Here is a 20332-nt window from a genome sequence, read left to right as displayed (position 1 = left end):
CGTGCCAGTTTGAAGCCTAAACCTTCAGATGCCTTGTGAACTCCTGCTCTCTTTTTCTTGTTCTGTCTCTGTCTCTGTCTCTGACTCTGTCTCTCTCTCTCTCACACACACAGACACACACACACAGACACACACACACACACACACACACACACACACACACAGAACTCTGCTAATCATACTAAAACAAGCCCACACTAGCCTTCTGGTAGATAAGAGGCCATGTACAGGAGACCCTAGTTGCTCCAACAAGGACCATCCTAGACCAGATCACAGCCAGTCAACTCCCAAAGACGTGAGAGTACCTAGCTGAGATCAGCAGAGCCACCTGACTAATCCCTGTAGACACATGAGTGAGCCCAGCCGAGACCAGATGAATCATCCAGTTGACCTATAGACTCATGAACCACAATCAATCATTGCTATTTTAAGCCACTGAGTTTCAGGGTGGTTTGTTACACAGCAATAGCTAACTAATACGGGAAGGCTGGCTATATGTAAGTGAACAAATACATAAGGGAGAGTAAGCAGATCAGATAGGGACAACTGCCATGAAGGAAATAAGACAGGGTCACATGATGGAGAGGGAGCTGCACAGTCTACTTTATATAAGAAGCTAAGTGAAGGCCTTTCTGAGGAGGGGACAGGTGGGCCAAGATCTGAATGATTAGAGGATGCTGACTGTGGGTAGGGTTGAGGCAAGAGTTTTCCTGGAGCAAAGAAAAGCTCGTGTGAAGGTCCCAAGACAGGGTTGGGGGAATGACGAAGTAGAAAGGGAATAGTGGGAACAGAGGTCTGCGAGAGAGACAGGAGCCAGACTGTGGTACAAGTGCTGGGAGAAGCCATGGAGGACATTGACACGGGGGAGTGACACTGTATATTTTTCACCGTCTGGCTCTTGTGTGGTGGCCTCAAGAAAGCAGTTGACAGACCGCGGCAGAGGTCAGATGAGTGTCGCTGGTAACTCAGACGAGGATGGCCCTGAGAGAGCAGGCCCGCTCTGCGCCTGACATAGCACGCGCCCCATTCTTCCTTGTTCAGAGCCTGCTGTTCACCCAGCAGTGCTGCCACCAGGGGCTGGTGGGCTCCCTGAGCGGGGCGCCTGTCTCCTTTGTCTCCCCACCTCCGGGGCCACGCACACAGTAGGGCCTTAGTAAAGGCTTGTCTTAGGAAAGTTCTTCTCTGAATTTATGATCTCTGACTGGTGCGGTGAAGTCCTATCCAATCTCTTCCCTTTCCTTTCACTCCAGTGGCCTGGGAGGGGTGCTCTTCCTCTTCCACAGGACTGTGGAGGCCCCATGAACTGCTCCAGGACGTGGTCTTTGTTATTACAAAGCATCTCTTAATGGCCTGTGGCCACCGCCCAGTGGGTTCCTCTCCAAAGTCTGGAGTGCGTGCCTGGGCTCTGTTTGGTGTTCAGCCTGACTCATCAGGTGACCATGGGGAAGTCTTTAGGCTTTTTGGCGCCTCTTTCTCCTGCTATAAAATTCCTCTGGTTCACGCTTCCCACCAACCCACGTTGAAGGCCCTAGACCGCTAGGATCCAGCGTTTATGGAGCACCCGGAGTGATGGAGGCGGCCACTGGGAGCAGATGCTGAATCTGGGACCCTGCCCTGATGAGCTAACGTTCCCCAAGTGCCTTGGGAATCACAAATAAACGAACTTTATGAGGATATCGCGTTATTATTTTTACCCTGTCTCTCGCTGCCCTTTTATTAGTAGAATTATTTGGGGCTGGCCTTCTCCTTTCGACTGGCATAAATTTTCTTTGACTCAGCTTGGCTTTTTTTTTTTTTTTTTTTCCTTTTTTCCCTAGGAAGGGTGGGTGGAATTTAGAATTAAAAAGTAGCAATGCAGCAGGAATGCAGGCTTGTCTTAAATTTCACAGCAGTTCATGAACTTCAGGAAATCTGAACACGCAGCATGCAATTAAGAGGAGGAGGAGGGTTTTTTTAAAATCAGTTGTGAAAGAGAAGGTGGTCGGGTGGAGAGGGACTGCTCGCAGGCCTCCGAGGCCTGGAGAGTGGCTCTGGGGACAGGGCAGACAATAGCCTGTCGGTAAGCCAGCAGCCTCGGCTTGTCTTTTGATCTTTTATCACCTGACCTGTCTAGGAACCAAGTGTGGCAGGTCTCGCCCCTGAAGAGAGAGACCAGAGCCCAGTTCAGGAAAGGCCATGGGGCCCTGAGGGTGTGACATCATCTCGCACAAGAAGAGTCTCCCCTGAGTGTCTGGTGATGCTGCGTGACTAACGTTTGCCACCACTTTGGAGCCTCAGTTTTCCCATATGGTGCGGTGGGTCAGGAGCTGAGGGCCGAGAACTAAGAGGACGCTGTCGGCCAAGGCTATAAAGAGACCCAGAGGGCTCTTAGCCAGTGGAAGGGCCCGCAGGGCAGTAGACTTACTTGGAGGCTGGTTCTCTACTTCTTGTTTTGGCTCAGAGCTGGAGAGGGCATGCCCGGCACCTGCTTCCGCTCTGGAGCCTGGGAGGAGCCCCAGGGTAGTGACACGGAAAATGCCTAAGGGCTGGTGCCTGGAGCCTAGCAGACCTGGATTCCAGAGCTGCTCCCCTGCTGCCCTTGGGCATGTCCCTTCACCTTCTGAGCCTCAGTTTACTCATCTATAAAATTATATATATATATATATATATTCTTTGAAGGGTATGACATATACTAATTTTTGAGGAATAAGTGAGTGAATTCCCTCAAATCTAAAATGCCCCTTCCTCTTATTAACAGCTCTTTGGTGATGAGGAGAGAAACACTACATCAAGTGCACTCATTTGGGACATTGAATACGCTAACACACCAGCAGGAGCTCCTGGTGCGTGATAGGAACTTCATAGATGTTTTTATTTTGGAGCAGGATGTATAGAAATGGGCCTGTAGATTCCCACAGACCTGGGTTGGAATTCCAGCTTGATTGTTAAGTCGCTGTGTGACCTGAAGCAGATCACTTCGCAGGCTTTCTGAATCTCCGCTTGTTCTTCTGTCCAACGGGCATAGTGAAAGTACCTATGTGATCGTTTATGGAAAGGGTTTGGTGCAGTCAGGTATGTCTCATGCACAGCCCAGGGCTTGGCACACAGTTCCAGCAGCGTCTGGCCGCTCTTGCTATTCTGGGTTTCCTCCAAAGGCACGCTCTTTTCAGTCAGAAGGCCTTAGGCTGGTGGAATTTAGTCTGGTGACGTCCAGATGGCGCCCATGCTCCTTCTCCTTGCCTTGCACTGAGCCCCTAGTGGGACTGCAGAAGCTCTTGAGCTGAAGCAGCCTGGGAGGCTCATGGCTGGCTGGTGGGGGAGGGCGCTGGGGCCAAGAATCAGGCCTGGCATCCTGTTGGGCGAGTTCAGAATAATGATAGTTGACTTCTGTGCCCATCCTCCCCAAAGAATTCTTAGAACAGCCCTGCAGGGTGGTTTTTGTTTTCATTATCCCCCTTTTGCAGATAACTGAGAGGTGACATAATTTTCAAGAGGTCACGTGGGCTAGTCAGAATGAGACAGCGCAGATTTGCACCCAGGCAGCCTGACTACAGAACCACAACGTATCCACTGTACTCTGTCAGTCGGAAGAACCCTGGGTTGGCGAGACCAGGAGAGGGATAGGGAAATAGACCTTCTGTGAGCCAGTAGTTCAGAAGAGGGACCCCAAAGCCACCCCTCCTTTGGTGTGTGGTTCTCTGTCATGGACAAGTGGGTGCTCATGTAGCAGTGGTGACCAGCTAACGCCTTAGTACTTACTGGCCACAGGGACAGAGGGGACCCGTTCTGACCTGCGGGGACGGGTGATAGCTGATCTAGGCTCTCATTCTCTGGAGAGAAGTTATGGATATCCAAACCCTTTGGCTGTACAGCTGTGCAGTTTTGGGTGAGTCACTTCACCTCTATGAACCACAGTTTCCTCATTGATCAAACAAGATTAACAGAACCCACTCTTCAGAGCTCTGTTTATAAGGGATTAAAAATATTACATGGAAAGTCTTGGGCATTTTTTAAGAACTCAACACAAAGTGGCTGCTAATAATAACAATAACACCAAGAACAACAATAATAATAACAGTTGTCGTTGTTGTTGTTATTACTACTACTACCAACCCTAGCAGGATAGTATTTAATTTCTGCACAAAATGCAGGGATAAGTGAGTGTATTCCCTCACCTCTAAAATGCCCGTCCCATTTATTTACAGTTCTTGGGTGATAAGAAACATCACGTCAAGTGCACTCATCAAATGTGAACTCTATTCTAATTTCTAAAAAGCTTAAAGGTAGGAAAATAATGCATTTTAGGGCTATGGAAATTCATGGTTCCTCCTCACTCCAAAAAAGTCTGTAGACAGAATCGTTTCTACATAGGCTTCTTGCCTGTGGCAGGCTTCATGGATGCCTGAACTGAGTGCGTGCAGGGTGAAGACGAGGCAGGGATGCCTGGGCTCAGGAAGGTCCAGGCAGTTGACTCGGGCAAGCAGAGGACTGAGGGACGGACAGACCTTGGCTGTGCAAATAGAGGAAGAAGTAATGACAATTGTGAGGGACTACCTGAGAGTAGCCCAATGGGTCGTCCAGCTAACCCAGTCTTCCCTTTTATAGCCTGTCTCCAACTAGCTGTGACATTGCCTCTTGGTGCTGAATTTCTGCTCACTACCAGATGGCCGCTGTGGTCCCCGCCATCCTGACTGCCCTCACATCTGTTGCTCTTCACATCATCATTCCAGATGTAGGAGGCATGCAGAGAATAGAGTAAATCATAAAGTTCAACGATCATATTAATGGCTGACATTTATTGAGTACTTGCTGTCGGCCAGCTTCATGCAAAATGCATCATCTCAGGCAATTCTCACGTAACTCTGTGGAACAATGACTACTGCCAGTGCCCATTTTACAGATGAGAGAATTGAGGCACAGAGAAAGCTAAATATTTCCTAGGAAGTAATAGAGATAAGGTTCAGCAACATTAAGGCCTATCCCTTTCCCATTCCTCTGTGTGTCATGTCCTGTAATTCCTTAAGATTCCAGAAATATGTGCCTTGACAAAGGAATACTGGTGAGGAAAGAAGTGGTGCAGGTGGAGAATACTTGGAAAGAACTTGGGGTTTGGGGGTCAAACCTGCTTGGGGACTATTTTGTTTCCTTTCCTGTATCTTAGAGAAGTTAAGCAACTTGTTCGAGGTCACAGCCTATGAAGGGGCTTCAGACACCCTGCAGTTTTCTCAGCAACAAAGGAAAATCTGTGATGCTTGGAATGTCATTTGTTGAGTCAAAATAATAGAGCACAAAAAGCCCCTGAGTGGCAGCATCTGGGGCGACTGCTTCAAAGTAAAGAGGGAAACTGAGGCCCTGAGAGGCCACCCAGATAAGGCTTTTGAATGCTTAGAATTTGGCTGTTTGAAAGCTACATATTGAGAGTTTAAACCTGCCAACCCCCCGACTTTGTGACCTTGGGCAAGTCCCTTTACCCAATCTCCACGTTTCTATCTGAAAATGGAGCTGGCAATACCCCTTGGCAGGGTTATTGTAAGGCTTGGCTATCACACAAACAAAGTGCTCAGAATGGTGCTGGCATGGAGGAACTGCTCAATAAATATTACCTATCATGTTGTAGAAGATTCCAAATATCCCCAAGGGGTCAAAAAAAATGTCACTGGTGTTATTTAAGTATGGAATTCCTTCAGTCCTTTCTTTCTGATGCCCACGCAGGTGTGTATGGGAAATGATTGGGGATGGGCATGAGGAAAGCTAATTTCCAGGAATGGTGTCCCCCTCAGCAATTGCATTCTCACTTTCAGATCCCTGCACCTCTTGCAGTGATGAGTGTTTCTCTAGCTGGAGAACCGGTGGCCTAGGAGCACATAAGTGGGTAACAAAGCCTGCCTGGCCCCCCACCTACATGCTGGGCTGTTCCTGAAGTGCTGCCAGGACAGAACCGTAAAAGGCGAGGTTCCCTGGCTGTTGTCTTTGTTCTCCTTGCTAGCTGGAATGTCTCACAATGACAGGCGGCCAGGAAAAGCCCTTTCAGTGTCCCAACGCCATCTCCCCTCAGCAACACCATCAGCCTTGCCTTCTTGGGCCACGCAAATCCTGCCAGGGGAGGAAAAACAGTACTCCCTGGGTGGAGAGGGACCACCTGAATTTTGGCCAAGGTGGGTGGCCTGGTGTTGACATTATCTTGTAAGGAAGGAAGAAGCCCGAAGAAACAATAGGCAGGGAATCTGGGGGGACTTTTAAGTTTGGAGGAAGGGCTGGAAGAGCTATCCACTTAGTTATTGAGCACCTATGCTATGCCAGGCACCATGCCACTGTTTCAAAATGTAGGTTTTGTTATTATTCAGGGATGGTGAGGCCAACAGATAAGGAGACGATTGCCATTGAAAAGTTAGTTTGTTAACCCACAGTTCCCAAGGGTAGGAGGCATGCCATGCAGGACCACGTGGGGAAGCACCAGAGTCAGTCGGGAGGCAGGAGGTGCAAGGGGAAGAAGTGGGCAAGAGCCTTTATTGTGGTTTCCACAGGAAAGGCAGGGCAAACAGGCTCAGGATTGGTTGCTTTGAGTAATTTCACTGGTCTCTGTCACGTACAGGCTGTCCTGAGTTGTCTGGTACCTGGCCCTGGGGTGATTAGGGCAGGGCAGTATTAGCCTAGAGCAAGTATATGAACCCTGTAAGTGCCCAGGAAAGGAGGTGGTTGGGGGAATCGGCTTCTGCTGGGCGCTTTGCTTATGAAGGGTACACTGAGAGGCGAGTCGTTTCCTGTCTCTAGCAATCAGCTGATCCTGGGATGAGCAGTCTTTCTAGGGTCAGTAAGGCCCTAGATGTCCAAATATCAGAATAAAAACAAAAAATGTTTAATGCACCTAGGCTCTGGGGCGTACGTGGTACACAAAACAGACCTGAGCCCTGTCCCCATGGAGTTTTCCACCCAGCAGGGATGAAGACATCAGATCACCGGTCATTCTAAAATGTACTGACAGATGAAATAGAGAAAGAACAGACTTCTGTGGGATTTTTCATAAGTAAATATCCCTGATGACCTGAAAGAACCCTCTGCACAGAGAATGGGTATGGAGAAAGGAACATCACTTCTCTTTATTGATGTTGGTCAAAATTGGCCAGCCTGATTAAGAACTGGCACGTGTCAAAAGCGAGAAGAAAACAAAGAGACTTGTGCAGGGGAAAGGCAGGAAGTGAGGGAAGGGCAGAGAAGAAAAGGAAAGCTCTAAGGTTTAGAGGTTCCTTGAACTTCCTTATCACGTACCAGTCTTTATGGCTTATCTGAAGATAGACCATCTGTTCTATCACTATCGGCAGTGTGTTAGAGAATATTGTCAGAACTCTTTGAACTCCTGGGAAAGATGTCCTGCAGAATAGCCACGTCTTCCAATCCGTGTGTCATCTGCTTGCTGCAACTCCTGCTGGCCTTCCATCTACACTCACCTTTCAATCCCAGACCATTTGGAACCAACCTGGAAATCATTATCTCATCAAGTTACATTGTCACATCAGCAAGTGGGAAACTATGACCCTAGAGATAAGACCTGAGATTTGCTTCTCCTCTGGCTGAGGTTCATATGCAAACCACACGGTTATTATGCTCCTTTCCAATGTCCAGTACAGCATTCTTCTCCTTTCTGTGATGGAGATGGGACCAGTAGCACCAGGACAGGAACCATTTTGGAGCATGAAATTGAAAGGGGGGGGGTTGATTCAAGGCACCATTAATTCTTGGGAGGAGAGGAGAGTCAATGAATATAAGAAATGAAGCCATCTTGAAAGGCATCATCTAAAAGTAGAAATTTAGTGGCTGTGTTTCCTTCTATCCTCAGACTTTGGGCACCGCAAAATGAGAATCAAGCCCAATTAATTACTTGCCATGTCATTAAAAAAGATGAATAGTGAAATGTTTTTAAATTCTTGACTTAATTAAAATCAGTGTTTATATGACTTGCCAAAGTTTTAAAAATGTGTGTGACGGGCTGAAAATGTTAGCATAATAAGAGTTTCAGGCACATCAGATGCAAAAACATTGAAAACCATTCGTCTAATTTAATTGTCAAGTTGTGCCAAAAACGCTAACATGATATCTTTGAAGAGTAATTGGTACAAAGAATATCCTCAAAGAGAAATATTTCTACACGTCTGGCTCTTATCTTGCCCTCGTTAAAATTTTTTCCTCCCCATTGGCAGAGTGAGTGCATGCTCCTTCCTTGCCCTTTCCACACTGGGACCCAACTTGTTCTGCAGATTTTTCAGCCACTGAACTTTACTGCGTTATTGGAATGAGTGCAGATTCTTTCTTCAGATTCAGCCCAAGATAATCATGGAGGGATTTTTGATCCTTTGTTGCCGCCAAATGTGGTCTTTTCATCTATTTGTTTAATCAGATAGGTTGGAAAGTTGCTGCCTCCTCAGCTCCTTGGAGACAAGGGTACCTGCTCACTGAAGTGTGATGAATTCTGGGGTTTCAGTGGCATTTCCTTGAAGTGGGTCCAGAGGCAACTTTTAGCCCCTCTCCCTCAATCATATTACCCAGAAGTTCCTGGAATGATCCCAATGAGAGATGAATGAAAGGTGAGGAAAATGGAGAACCCATTCCATTTTCATCACTCTGAAATGAAGAGGATAAAAAGAAGCAGTGGTCCCTGGCTGATGGGGTGATGAGAGCCACCCACAGCATCCCTGCGACACTAGCTTTCTATTTGGCTTACCTGGGCCACAGGTGACACGACAGCTTACCGTAATCTTCTGCATCACCTTCCTGCACAGTGATTGTGTTCGCCATGGCCTGGAACAAAAGATCCACCTCCAGCCACATTCCGAAGCTCCCTTCCTCTGCTCCATGTCTATTTTCACCATATCGCTTGGCATCTTCCAACATGATAGCATTTTATCTGTTTCAGTGTCTGTCACCCCTGGTAAGAATTTAATCTCCCGGAGGGCAAGGATCTTCATCTCGTTCACTCTGTACCTGACACGTAGTAGATACTCAGTAAAAATTTGTTGAAATGATGAATGGAGATTTAAGGACTCACAAAATGATTGACATAGTAACACCTCTATTAAAAGGAATAGCGAGGGAAATGGGTATGATTCTGCCAGGCTAATAGTCTGGTTAGACATCACAGATTCCATACATTTACAAGGATAATCTAAATAGATTTTTTGGGTTTTTCTTGAAGGCACAGGATGCCAAAGGGCTGCATCTTCCCTAGATCACTTTAAGATCTTGGTGTCAGGGATGTGGAAATCAGCGCCAGCGCTATGTTCTGGCTAGTGGGCAGGATGCCGTGTGCCCGTGCTACTGGACAAAGCTTTATAACTTGTGAGTTTTACCAGCTTTGCCCTTCAGCCAGCCGGCTGAAAAGGTTCTGGCTTTTCCAGCTGAGAAAAGGTTACCCCCACCAACCTCACCCCTGCAGGGGCCGTCCCTGCAGAACCAGGTCCTTGGCTTCTTTGATGCAGAATCTGCGGAATGATATGTGTGTATGTCCAGGGGAAGAGTTAGAGCTGGAGAGGGGCATGCCTTGAAGAAAGAAGGAGAATTGTGTTGGAGGAGCTTTGGGGGATGAGGGGACAGAGGGTGGGAGGAACTGGAGAGGCTGCAGGGAATGCTGCGGGGACACAGATGAAGAGAATTTTACTGTGTTCTGCTAGACTGGGGTAGTTATTTGGGCCCTTGACCAACATCACTCTGGGTACAAGGGGGGATTTCACCTCCCTTCCTCCTGAAGTCAGACTTGAGCTGGTGTCTCGCTCTGACTAATGAACTGTGAACAGAGGCAACGTGTGGCACTTCTGTGCAGAAGCTTTTAGAGTCATGTGTAGTTCACCTTGCTCTCTCCTCCTTACCTCTCTGACTGTGGAGCTTGTGCTGGGGTGGATTCCAAGTAACTATGACAAGCAGAACCCCCTGATAACCCATTGTAGACACAGAGCGTGAACAAGGAATAAACTGTGCTGTGTAAAAACCACTGAGATTTCAGTTTGTTACTGCAGCACAACTTGGCACATCCTGACTTATATGTGAGCAAAGCCCTTCCTAGTGGTAAGGTCAATGTAATTTAAAAAAAACTTGAATTTTTAAAGACTGTCTTTTTATTCACTCGTTCATTCATTTAACAAATGTTTATTGAGCACCTACTCTGTGCCAGGTGCTGGATGAAGCACTGGAGATAGAGCAATGAACAAAACAGAAATCCCTGCCCTCAGTTCAGGGAGATAGGCGATTTGAGAAAGATAAATAGGTGAAATACTTGCTGATGGTTCTGCTTCCTCTTGTCAAGAAGGAGAACAGATTCAGAAAAGAAGAGGTGATGAGAGGTGTGGGACAGCTGCAGTTTTTAAAGCGGGTTGCCTGGGAAGGCCTTGGTGAGAATGTCATATGTCATATTTGAGACCTGAAGGAGGTGAGAGAGTGAGCCTTGCTTATATCTGGGGGAAGAACATTCCTGGTGGTGGAAAGGGTACCTGCAAAGCCCCTGAGATGGGAATGTGTCTCATGTGTTCGTGACATTCAACATGAGTATGGCGAGCATTGGGAGAGCAGCAGGGGATAAGTTGAGAGGAAACAAGGCCAGACCATGTAGGGCCTCAGAAGCCACAGAAGGACTTTGACTTTTACTGTTCGTGAAAAGGAAAGTTATTGGAAGGTTTTGGGCAGGTCATGATCTGACTTCATTTTCATGGGAATTCTCTGGCTGACTTGAGAATAGACAGAATGTGGACAAGGGCAGGAAGGCTGTTAAAACAACCCAGGAAAGAGATGTTGAGGGATTTGAACCAAGGTGGTAACAGTGGAGGGGAAGGGAGGTGAAGGTAACAGTGGCTTTTTGGTGGGTTTTGAAGGGAGAAATGACAGCATTTGCTGAAAGATTGGATGTGGAGTGTGAAAGACAGAAGTCAAAGATGTCTCCAGGGCTTCCCTGGTGGCGCAGTGGTTGGGAGTCTGCCTGCTGATGCAGGGGACGCGGGTTCGTGCCCCGGTCCGGGAGGATCCCGCGTGCCGTGGAGCGGCTGGGCCCATGAGCCATGGCAGCTGGGCCTGCGCGTCTGGAGCCTGTGCTCCGCAACGGGAGAGGCCGCAACAGTGAGAGGCCCGTGTACCGCAAAAAAAAAAAAAAAAAAAAAAAAAAAAAAGATGTCTCCAAATTTTTGGCCTGAGCAGCTGGAGGAGCAGAGTTGCCACCACCTGGAATAGAGAAGATGACAGAACAGAATGAGTTGGTAATGATCAGGAGCTCGGTTCGTGACATGTTAGTTTTGAGATACCTACTAACCACGGGTTGCTGGGTGATTCTCCTCTTGTTACTTTGCCACTCTGAGCTTAGACCTCATGGGTCCCAGCTTTATAAGCATTGCCAAGTTGAACCAGGACAATGCTTTAACTAGTGCTGACCCAAACTGTGGGCCTCTTGTGCCCACATGTGGTTCATCACAATTCAGGGAGCAGCCTATGGGAGATACGAAGAGAACATGAGATTTCTCTCTCAATAAGAGCTCACTGTTATGAAGTGTACTTGGCTAGCGGGGCCCATACCCTTGTAATGAGCTGAATATAGATTCGATTGAGCTATAAAATAAAATTATAATTATTTTAATATATAGCATCTCCCTGCCAAGGCAGCTAAAGAGAAGGCTATGAGCAATAAAAGAAAGAAATGAGAAAGAAATGAAAATCCACTGAAAACAGCCACCTTCTAAAAGGAAACAGATTAGAAAGGTCCAGAGAGGGAAACCATCACCAGGAGTGAAACTCACCGGATAGTGATAGAACAGCTGTGAGGGAAAAGGCCAGAAGGAAATTCTCCCAGCTACTGTATGTTGTTCCACTAATCACCAGAGTGACCTCATCCATTCCCCTGGCTTCATCTTCCATCCATGGGTGATGACTCTAAAGCCTGAAGCAGGGCTCCAGACCCCTGTTTCTATCCCCACTGGGAAATCATCTTCTCAGTGTCTTCTCACTGTCTTTCCAGATCTGGTCCTCCTCCTGAAAAGCCTTGAAATCATTGTCTCCTCTTCCTTCTCTTTCACCTCCTCCACCCAGTATGTTCACCCCACCACTGTCCATTTCTTATCATCTTACCATTTACCACCCAGTCCGTCTCCCAGCTGGACCACAGCAGCCTCCTAGCTGGTCATCCTGCTTTCACCCTAGTGTCTATACATTCATAAGGATCAGGTTTTAAACTGAAAATCAGATTAAGCTCTTCCTGAAAACCTTCCAGCGAGATCTCATTTCATTTGGATAAAATCCAAAAGATTTACCAGGGCTTCTAAATTCCATATGATGAGGGGCTTACTTGCCCACCTCTCCAACTGTACTTTATGCCACTCTTCCCTTTGCTTCATTGACCTTCTGTCTGTTCCTCTAACATCAAGGCCTTCCTGGCCTCAGGGTCTTTGCACAGGCCCATCCCACTGCCTGGAGTGCTCTGTCCCAGATCTGCCCATGGTGCTTCAAGCAGTCTTCCCCTGACCACCCTGACCCATATTATCACTTTGTCATATAACTCCAGCTAGTTGTTTTCATGGCATTTATAACCATAGGAAAGGATCTTGGTTTTATATTTATATGTTGCCTGCCTTCTCCACTCATATGCAAGTGATATGGGAAGAAGGACTTCTGGTGTTTCCCTCTGGATTTCTCACACCTAGAATGTGGTCTAATATATATGTGTGTGTGTATATATATACACACACACACAATATATGATCAGCAAAATAACAGCAAGCTTTAATTGAGTAATTATTTTGCACCAGGCATAATACATGCATGGTATTTGTCTACTTTATTCCCTGCACAGTGAATAGCACCTGGTGCATAGTAGGTGCTCAAAAAACTTTTTTTCATGATGTATGAATGAATTCATTCTTCATGTAACCAATTTTGCAGTTGAGAGGTTACATATTTGCCCAAAGTCCCACATTTGGTAAGTGGCGAAGCCAGGAGTTGAACCCACATAGTCAGAATAGAGCAGAGGCTCTTGACACACAGTAGGAAGTTCAGTGAAGGAATAACATAAATAGAATGAACGTCAAGTATACTTAAATCCAGAGCCAGAAAACTCAATAGCCAGGACATTTTCCCCTAGGTTTAGGGACCTCCGCCTCCACCCAGATGCAACTATTTCATTTGAGGCATAAGGAAGAAGAAATGTGGAATTTGAGAGAAGTGTATTTTTGGATTTGAAACTTGACAGCAAAGGTCTTTTGACTAGCCCTGATTTCAGTTGCTATTGAATGTGCCTGTGAAGACAGAGTATTTACATTCAGCTCAGTGAAGCCCACAGTTTAGAGCCTGAAATCAAATGATTACTCTGAAAATATTTTATTTTAAAAGTCTTTGAGTGACAAATGATTTAGCAAGTTTTCAACACTGTGCTTCATGTGGTTTCGGTTGCCAGAGGGTGACTTACGGCCAAGCCTGGGTGCTCTAACCCAAGTGAGCTTACGTGGGCCTAGGCAGTCACTTCTTTTTTATGACGTTTAATAAAGTTCAGCACTTTTTCTTTTCTGAGTAGTTTATTGTTGTCCTGATGGCAGCATCTCAGCAGGCTGGGAAGGAATACCAGCCCGATAAAATAGAGGAGAGCAGATTCCCTGACCCCGTGCAGAGCAAGAGGTGCATGCAACGGCAGAAGGGTTAATCTGTACACTGTCTGTGGCCCAGACTCTTGCCCTCTCTTCCAGGAAGACTTGAGGCCTGTTGGTCACTAGGTCCTCAACTTGGAGGGAGGTTAAAGGTTTTTTTAAATATAGCTATCTGCTTAGTATTATGAAATACCCACTTTATTCAATATTCACTTTAATGTGTTTTTTGGATGTTTTACATGTATCATTTACTCATTCCTTAAACAATTATTTTAGTTAGAATTAGGTTTGGCTTATAATGGCAGAAATTCTAAAGCAATCATGAAATTTATTATTTTTTTTCTCGTATAAAGTAAGTCTTGTGGGAGGCAGTTCATGTGCAGGTAAGGAGTGTCATGATGTCATCAGGGACCCTGGTCCCTTTAACTTGCTGCTCTTCCATCTTAGCAAACTGAGGCCTGCAGCCCACTACCTGTTGCTGTAAATATAGTTTTATTGGAACACAGCCATGCTCATTCATTTACATATTGTCTAGGCCTGCTTTTGCACTACAACAGAGTTGAGTAGCTGCCACAGAGAACGTATTGCCCACAAAGCCAAAAGTACTTACTATCTGACCCTGAAAGGAATACATTTGCTGATCCCTGTCCTGGGATAGGACGTGGTTTCTGCCTTCTGATTCAAAATGGCTGCTCAAGCTCCAGCCATCAGGGCTGTGTTCTAAGCAACAGGAATACGGCCTCCTTCTCCCTCTATGGACATGTCCTAGAAATTGCATAGGACCAGTCTGCTTGCATTTCACCGGTCAGAATTTAAACAAATGGTCACACACAGCTGCAGGAGAGGCTGGAAAATATGGTCATTATTCTAGTAGCCATGTGTCTATCTAAAAGTCAGAGATCCTGTAACTAAGAAGAATGGTGAACAAAAAGTAGGGTGGGCAACTAGCAGTGTTCCTGTCCCAAGAATCCTACAACATGAATATTGTTATCCCACACTGCAGTTGGGGAAGCTGAATCTCAAGCACTCAAGCGACTTAGAAGCTACACTGCAGTTTCACAAATGATTAAAATGTGAAAAAGAACAAGGCCACTTAGAATTAGGGGATTAGAAGACATCGAGGGAGCATCTCTCTTTAATAATTTTCCAGTCTTTCTTTAATGATTTGCCACTGTACTGAAACACTACAACTGAACTTCCGAGTCCCCTATACATTCCCCCAAGCTCTCCTTCTTCCCCTGTACTTTGCTCACCTTCTTCCAGAGCAGAATGGTGCTTTCCTGGTTCCAAATAGTCACAAATCTCCTTACCTTCAAAACGCCAAGAAGAAAGCCACCTCTTGGCTTGAGAGAGAGATCCTTTAGGATGAGACCTGTGTCATCTTCACCTTAGGATCACCCAGCACCTCGCACAGGCCTTGGAACAGAACAGATGCTTAGCCAGCCATTACCAAACTGAGCACGATTCGATTGTGAGTTTCTTTGAAGTAAGCACCGTGTCATCCTTCTTCTTTGTCCAACTTCTTTTATGGTCTTGATCATGCTGCAAATATTGTGGGTAACTGTATCAGTCAAAATTAGTTCAGTTCCAGATGGCAGAAACCCAGCTCAAACTGGCTGAAGCTGGAGAGAATATTTATTGGCTAGCATTACTGAGAAGTCCAGGCAGGGGTGGTTCTGTTTGCAGGCACAGCTGGACCTCAGATCTTTCTACCTCTGTCTCTTTCTCTCTCTCTGTCTCTATCTCCATCTCTATCTCTCCGACCCTTGTTGCATCTATCTTACTTCTCTCAGCATGTTGACCTCATTCCCTTTTTCTACAAAAGGCTAAGGAAAAGGTAGCAATTTCTCCACAGCCCATGGTCTTTTCTGCTGAGGATCCTCGAAGAAAAGGATTGGTCTCCCTCCCTGCCCCCTTTTCAGTATTCACTTATCAGATTATATGGAAGGCTCAGACGGAACACTCACCACCCTTGAACCAGTCACAATGACTAGGGTTTGAATAATCTGATTATTAATAATCAGACAATCTGACTGGTCAGGTCCCAGTCAGGAGCCCTTTTGGGACTGAAGGAGTGAGTCAGCGCCTCCAATTCATGTTGAGGTGGAGAGGGTCTGCATGCCAGATATGCAAGGGCAATCTATTGGACTCTTTTTGCTCCTTTTACAGACATGGTCCTTGAAGTAAAAAATGTAGACTCTAAGGATGCGTACTCATCGGTCCATTAGCAAAATTCTCTCCGAGGAGCAGAATTCAGACGGCCATTCAGCAAGCAGGAGTCCACCCCACTTATTGCTAAGAAGTGGTTATTATTTCTTTTTAAACACTGATGAAGGTTTAGAAGCTCAGCCTTCCAAACAAACCTCACCACCATCTTCTTCACATGTGTGTGTTCTCTCTGGTATCCAGGGCTGACATTCAGGCCCTTTTCCTTGTACATCAGTTACTGTTTATTTGGGATTCATATGTTTCTTTGACCTTCCGTCCAAGGTTGATGGATGGGTTTTTAAGCATCTTTAAATGAATTACAGTATATGCCAAACTTATATTTTTGTAACATTTCTGCCAAACTGGACTACAGTGGATGGCTTATTTCCACATTCCTTTGGAATGTGCATGTTCATAAAATTTTATGCCTGTCAGTTGGTAATTTGCCAACATTCATTTGCTATCACATCACGATCATTTTTTTAAACACAACAAAGAAATTTAAATGCAGGTAGTAGCATGGACAGAAATGTCTTCCAATAGCATGTCATTTTGGATGTCTTGGCTGGAGAAAGATGAGCTCTATAAAAGAAGGTACAGCTGGAAAGAAATGGGGAAAAAAAGGATGTGAGGGCAACTGGGCTGGGTGAGCTTGGTGTTCTTTGGTGTTGCACAAACTCTCAGGCCACCAACCTTGGCGGTTGCTTTCTCTGCAGGCAAGGTATGCAAAACACTTGGACTTTTCTCATATGACATCCCCAGATTCAATTAAGCTGTAAGTACTTACTCTGTTAGTTGAGATGCTTGGTTTCAAGTGACAAATACCCAACTCAAAATGGCTTAATTCAAAAAGAAGGGGGAGAGCAGGATTTTTCAGCTTAAGTAACTAGAAGGTCCAAGGCTCTATTGACTTCACATGTAGCTGCGTCCAGAACCTCATATGATGCCATCAAGATAGTGTCTCTCTCCATCTCTTGGCTCTTCTCTCCTCTGGGTTGGATTCATTCTTAGGCTGGCTTTCACATTGAGGAGGCAAGATGGCTGCTATCAGCTCCAGGCTGGCATCCTACAGCCCCATGAAGAGATGGTCACTTTTCTAACGGTTCTAGTAAAAGTTCAGGGCAGACACTCATTGGACGGGTTTGGGACCTGTGCCTATACGTTGCTGAAAAATATGTCATGGCCAAGAGGATGCTGCATTGTGATTGAGCATGTATGGTCATATCCTACTTAGACTGAGAGTACAGGAGGGGTGGTTTCCCAAAGGAAATTTGGGCAGAAGCGAGTGGATACTGTGCAGGAAAAAAAAAAGAGTGGCCCACATGCCTACCTTTCTGAAAACTACAGTGGGTGAAATACGTGCACGACTGCCATACCCACTCCCCCTCAAAATTAAGAACGGAGAATTTAGGGATGAGGATTCTAGAAGGACCCTTACAAATCACAAAGACTGGTGATATTCAGGAATGTTTTTAGCTTTCATTTTCGAATTAAATATTCCACTGAATGCTAGTAAATTCCTTTGATTGAAATGAAGCTGGAGGACCCAGAGTACAGTTTGCTGAGTTTTCCCTCTTGCCTGCTTCTAACCCACATAAACATACACAGTCTCTGAGGATCTTCCATGAACTCCCAAGAACTATATATGAAAACCTGTGAGCTTGTACAAACCCGTAGTGGACATATGGAAAAATTAAAAACCAGGAATGTCAAGAAATTTTCCCAAGGTCACAAAGCTTGTCACTATCCAAGGTGACAGAGCTTGTTCTACATCCCAGAATGTATGATTTCTAGCCTAAGTTTTTCTCTTCTCTTTTTTTTTTTTTTTAAGTGAAGAAGCAGTAGCTTGGTGGGAACATTCCAACATCATCTAAACCTTCTGCCTGAACTGATGAAATCATATTTGCCTTTAGCCATTGATCCATTGATAAGCCAGTCTTTCAAGTTTGCATCCCAAGCCACGGTGGGGGGAAAGTCTGGAGTGCCCTCCCTCACTTGGTGCCCTGAGTCTTGCTGGGAGACAAGGTTCAGTGTACTCAGAAAAGGGATGTGAGGGGCTTCATAGGCCAACAGCCTGCCAAGACAATGACCTAAATACTCTGCCCCAACAGTGGCTTTCTGACCATTTGGTTCCTCCTTGATCATATTTCTAACCTGAGTTTCTAAGACTTTTGACCAAATGATAGATTTTCCTCATTCTTCTCTGAAATTATTCTAACAGTTATCTCTCATTGCATAACAAATTACCCCAAAACTTAGTGTCTTAACCGTTTTCTTAAATCTCACAATTTCGGGGGTCAGGAATTCTATTAGGGCTTCACTGGGCAGTTCAGCTCCATGTGGTGTGGACTGAGGTCCCTCAGTGATATTCAGTTGGGGGCTGGACTGGGCTGGAGAGTCCCAGAAGGCTTCAGTCACCTGCCTGGTGCCCTGGTGGGCATGGCTGCAGGCTGGGCTCAGCTGGGGCCCTCTTTTTCATGTACTCTCAGAGCCTTCCCTGTGGACTCTTCATCTGGGTAGTCTGATTCCTTACATGGCAGTTTAGGTCTCCAGGAGACCAGTGCAGAAGCTGCTAGTTCTGTTCTTTTTTTTTTTTTTTTTTTAACTTTTATTGAAGTATAGTTGACTTACAATGTTGTGTTAATTTCTTCTGTATAGCAAAGTGACTCAGTTATATATAGAGATATAACTTTTCCATACTCTTTTCCACTGTGGTTTGTCACGGAATATTAGATATAGTTCCCTGTGCTGTACAGTATGACCTTGTTGTTTATCCATTCTATATATAATAGTTTGCCTCTGCTAATCCCAAACTCGCATACCTTGCCTCCCCTACCACGCCTCCCCCTTGGCAACCACAAGTCTCTATATCTTTGAGTCTGTCTTTGTTTCTTAGATATGTCGATTTATATCACATTTTAGATTCCACGTATACATGATATCGTATGGTATTTGGCTTTCTCTTTCTGACTTACTTCGCTTAGTATGATAATCTAGGTCCATCCATGTTGTTGCAAATGGCATTATTTCCTTCTTTTTGATGGCTGAGTAGTATTCCACTGTACATATACCACATCTTCATCCACTCATCTGTTGATGGATAGTTAGGATGTTTCCATGTCTAGGCCATTGTAAATAGTGCTGCTCTGAACATAGGGCTGCATGTATCTTTTCGAATTATAGTTTTGTCTGGGTATATGCCCAGGAGTGGGATTGCTGGATCATATGGCCACTCTGTTTTTAGTTTTTTGAGGAAACTCCATACTGTTTTCCATAGTGGCTGCACCACTTTACATTCCCACCAACCATGTAGGCGGGTTCCCTCTTCTCCACACCCTCTCCAGCATTTATTATTTGTAGACTTTTAATGATGGCCATTCTGACGAATGTGAGGTGGTACCTCATTGTAGTTTTGATCTGCATTTCTCTAATAATTAGTGATGTCGCAGAAGCTACTAGTTCTTATAGAATCTGGGACATAGCATCACTTCCACCATACTCCATGGGACAAAGCAGTCACAGGCCAGAGCAGATTCAGTGGGTGGAACAATGGACTCCGCTTTTTATGGCCATCTTTAATCCACACAGTAGTATATTATATCTAATCCCCTTAGAACAAATGCAGTTACAGTCTACAGAAATTTCTGCATAGCCAAAGGATCTCCCAACTGCAGCTTTGGATTGACTTAGTCAAAGCAGTGTCCTGTTTCCAGTGCAGGAGCTCCCAGGAGGGTACAATAATGTGCATTCCTGCATCAGAGGACCCCTAGAGCACAGCCACTCAGACTTCCCTGGCATATGCTTCTCTTGGGGTATCTCATGAAAATGCAGATAAGGACTGACATTCTGCACATCTGATGATCTCCCAGGTGAGGCTAGATGCTGATGTGCTGGTTCAAGGGCCACACTTGGAGAGCAAAGCCCTAGAGCGATGGTGTTTAGCTCTATTTAGCAGCTGAGCCTACTTTACCAAAGGAATCTCAAGTTGAGGCTCAGTGCGTACAAAAGATAAAAGCAGAGGTGCTCTGGGTAAAGGGCATGGCACAAGGGGACCTGGGATCTGGCTAATTGCCACGCTTCGAAGAGTCCCAAAGGAACCTCTGAGAAGGGCTTAGGGATCCCAGAACCCAAAATGAAAAATGCAAACTTAGAATGAAGCTAGAGAGGGAGCCAGTCCAGAAGTAGCAGCCACGCTAGAGAAAGAGATCGTCAGCCCAGTAACAGTAATGAATCCAATATGTCTACAGAGCTTGGTTTTGCCAAGCCTTTAACCTACATTATCTTTCTGGTCTTCCAGCAGCCTTTCAAGGGCAAGATGATCATTCTCACTTCACTGACATATGAAGCTGTAGGAGGATGGGGCACTGGCTCAGGGTCAAACAGCTAAGCGTGGACCTGGAGGAGTCTAGCTCTTGTATCTACCCTGCCCGGCACAGGCAGAGAGTGGGCAAGTCTCCATTCTGAGCAGGCAGGCAGGACGTCAGATACAACCAACTGGCCCCAGTCCCAGTCAGTGTTAGAAGAAGTCTGGGTGAAGAAGGCAG

This window comes from Grampus griseus (genome assembly GCF_964374135.1).
Source record: "Grampus griseus genome assembly, chromosome: 10".
NCBI classification, from domain to species: Eukaryota; Metazoa; Chordata; class Mammalia; order Artiodactyla; family Delphinidae; genus Grampus; species Grampus griseus.
This window is presented reverse-complemented; position numbering follows the sequence as displayed.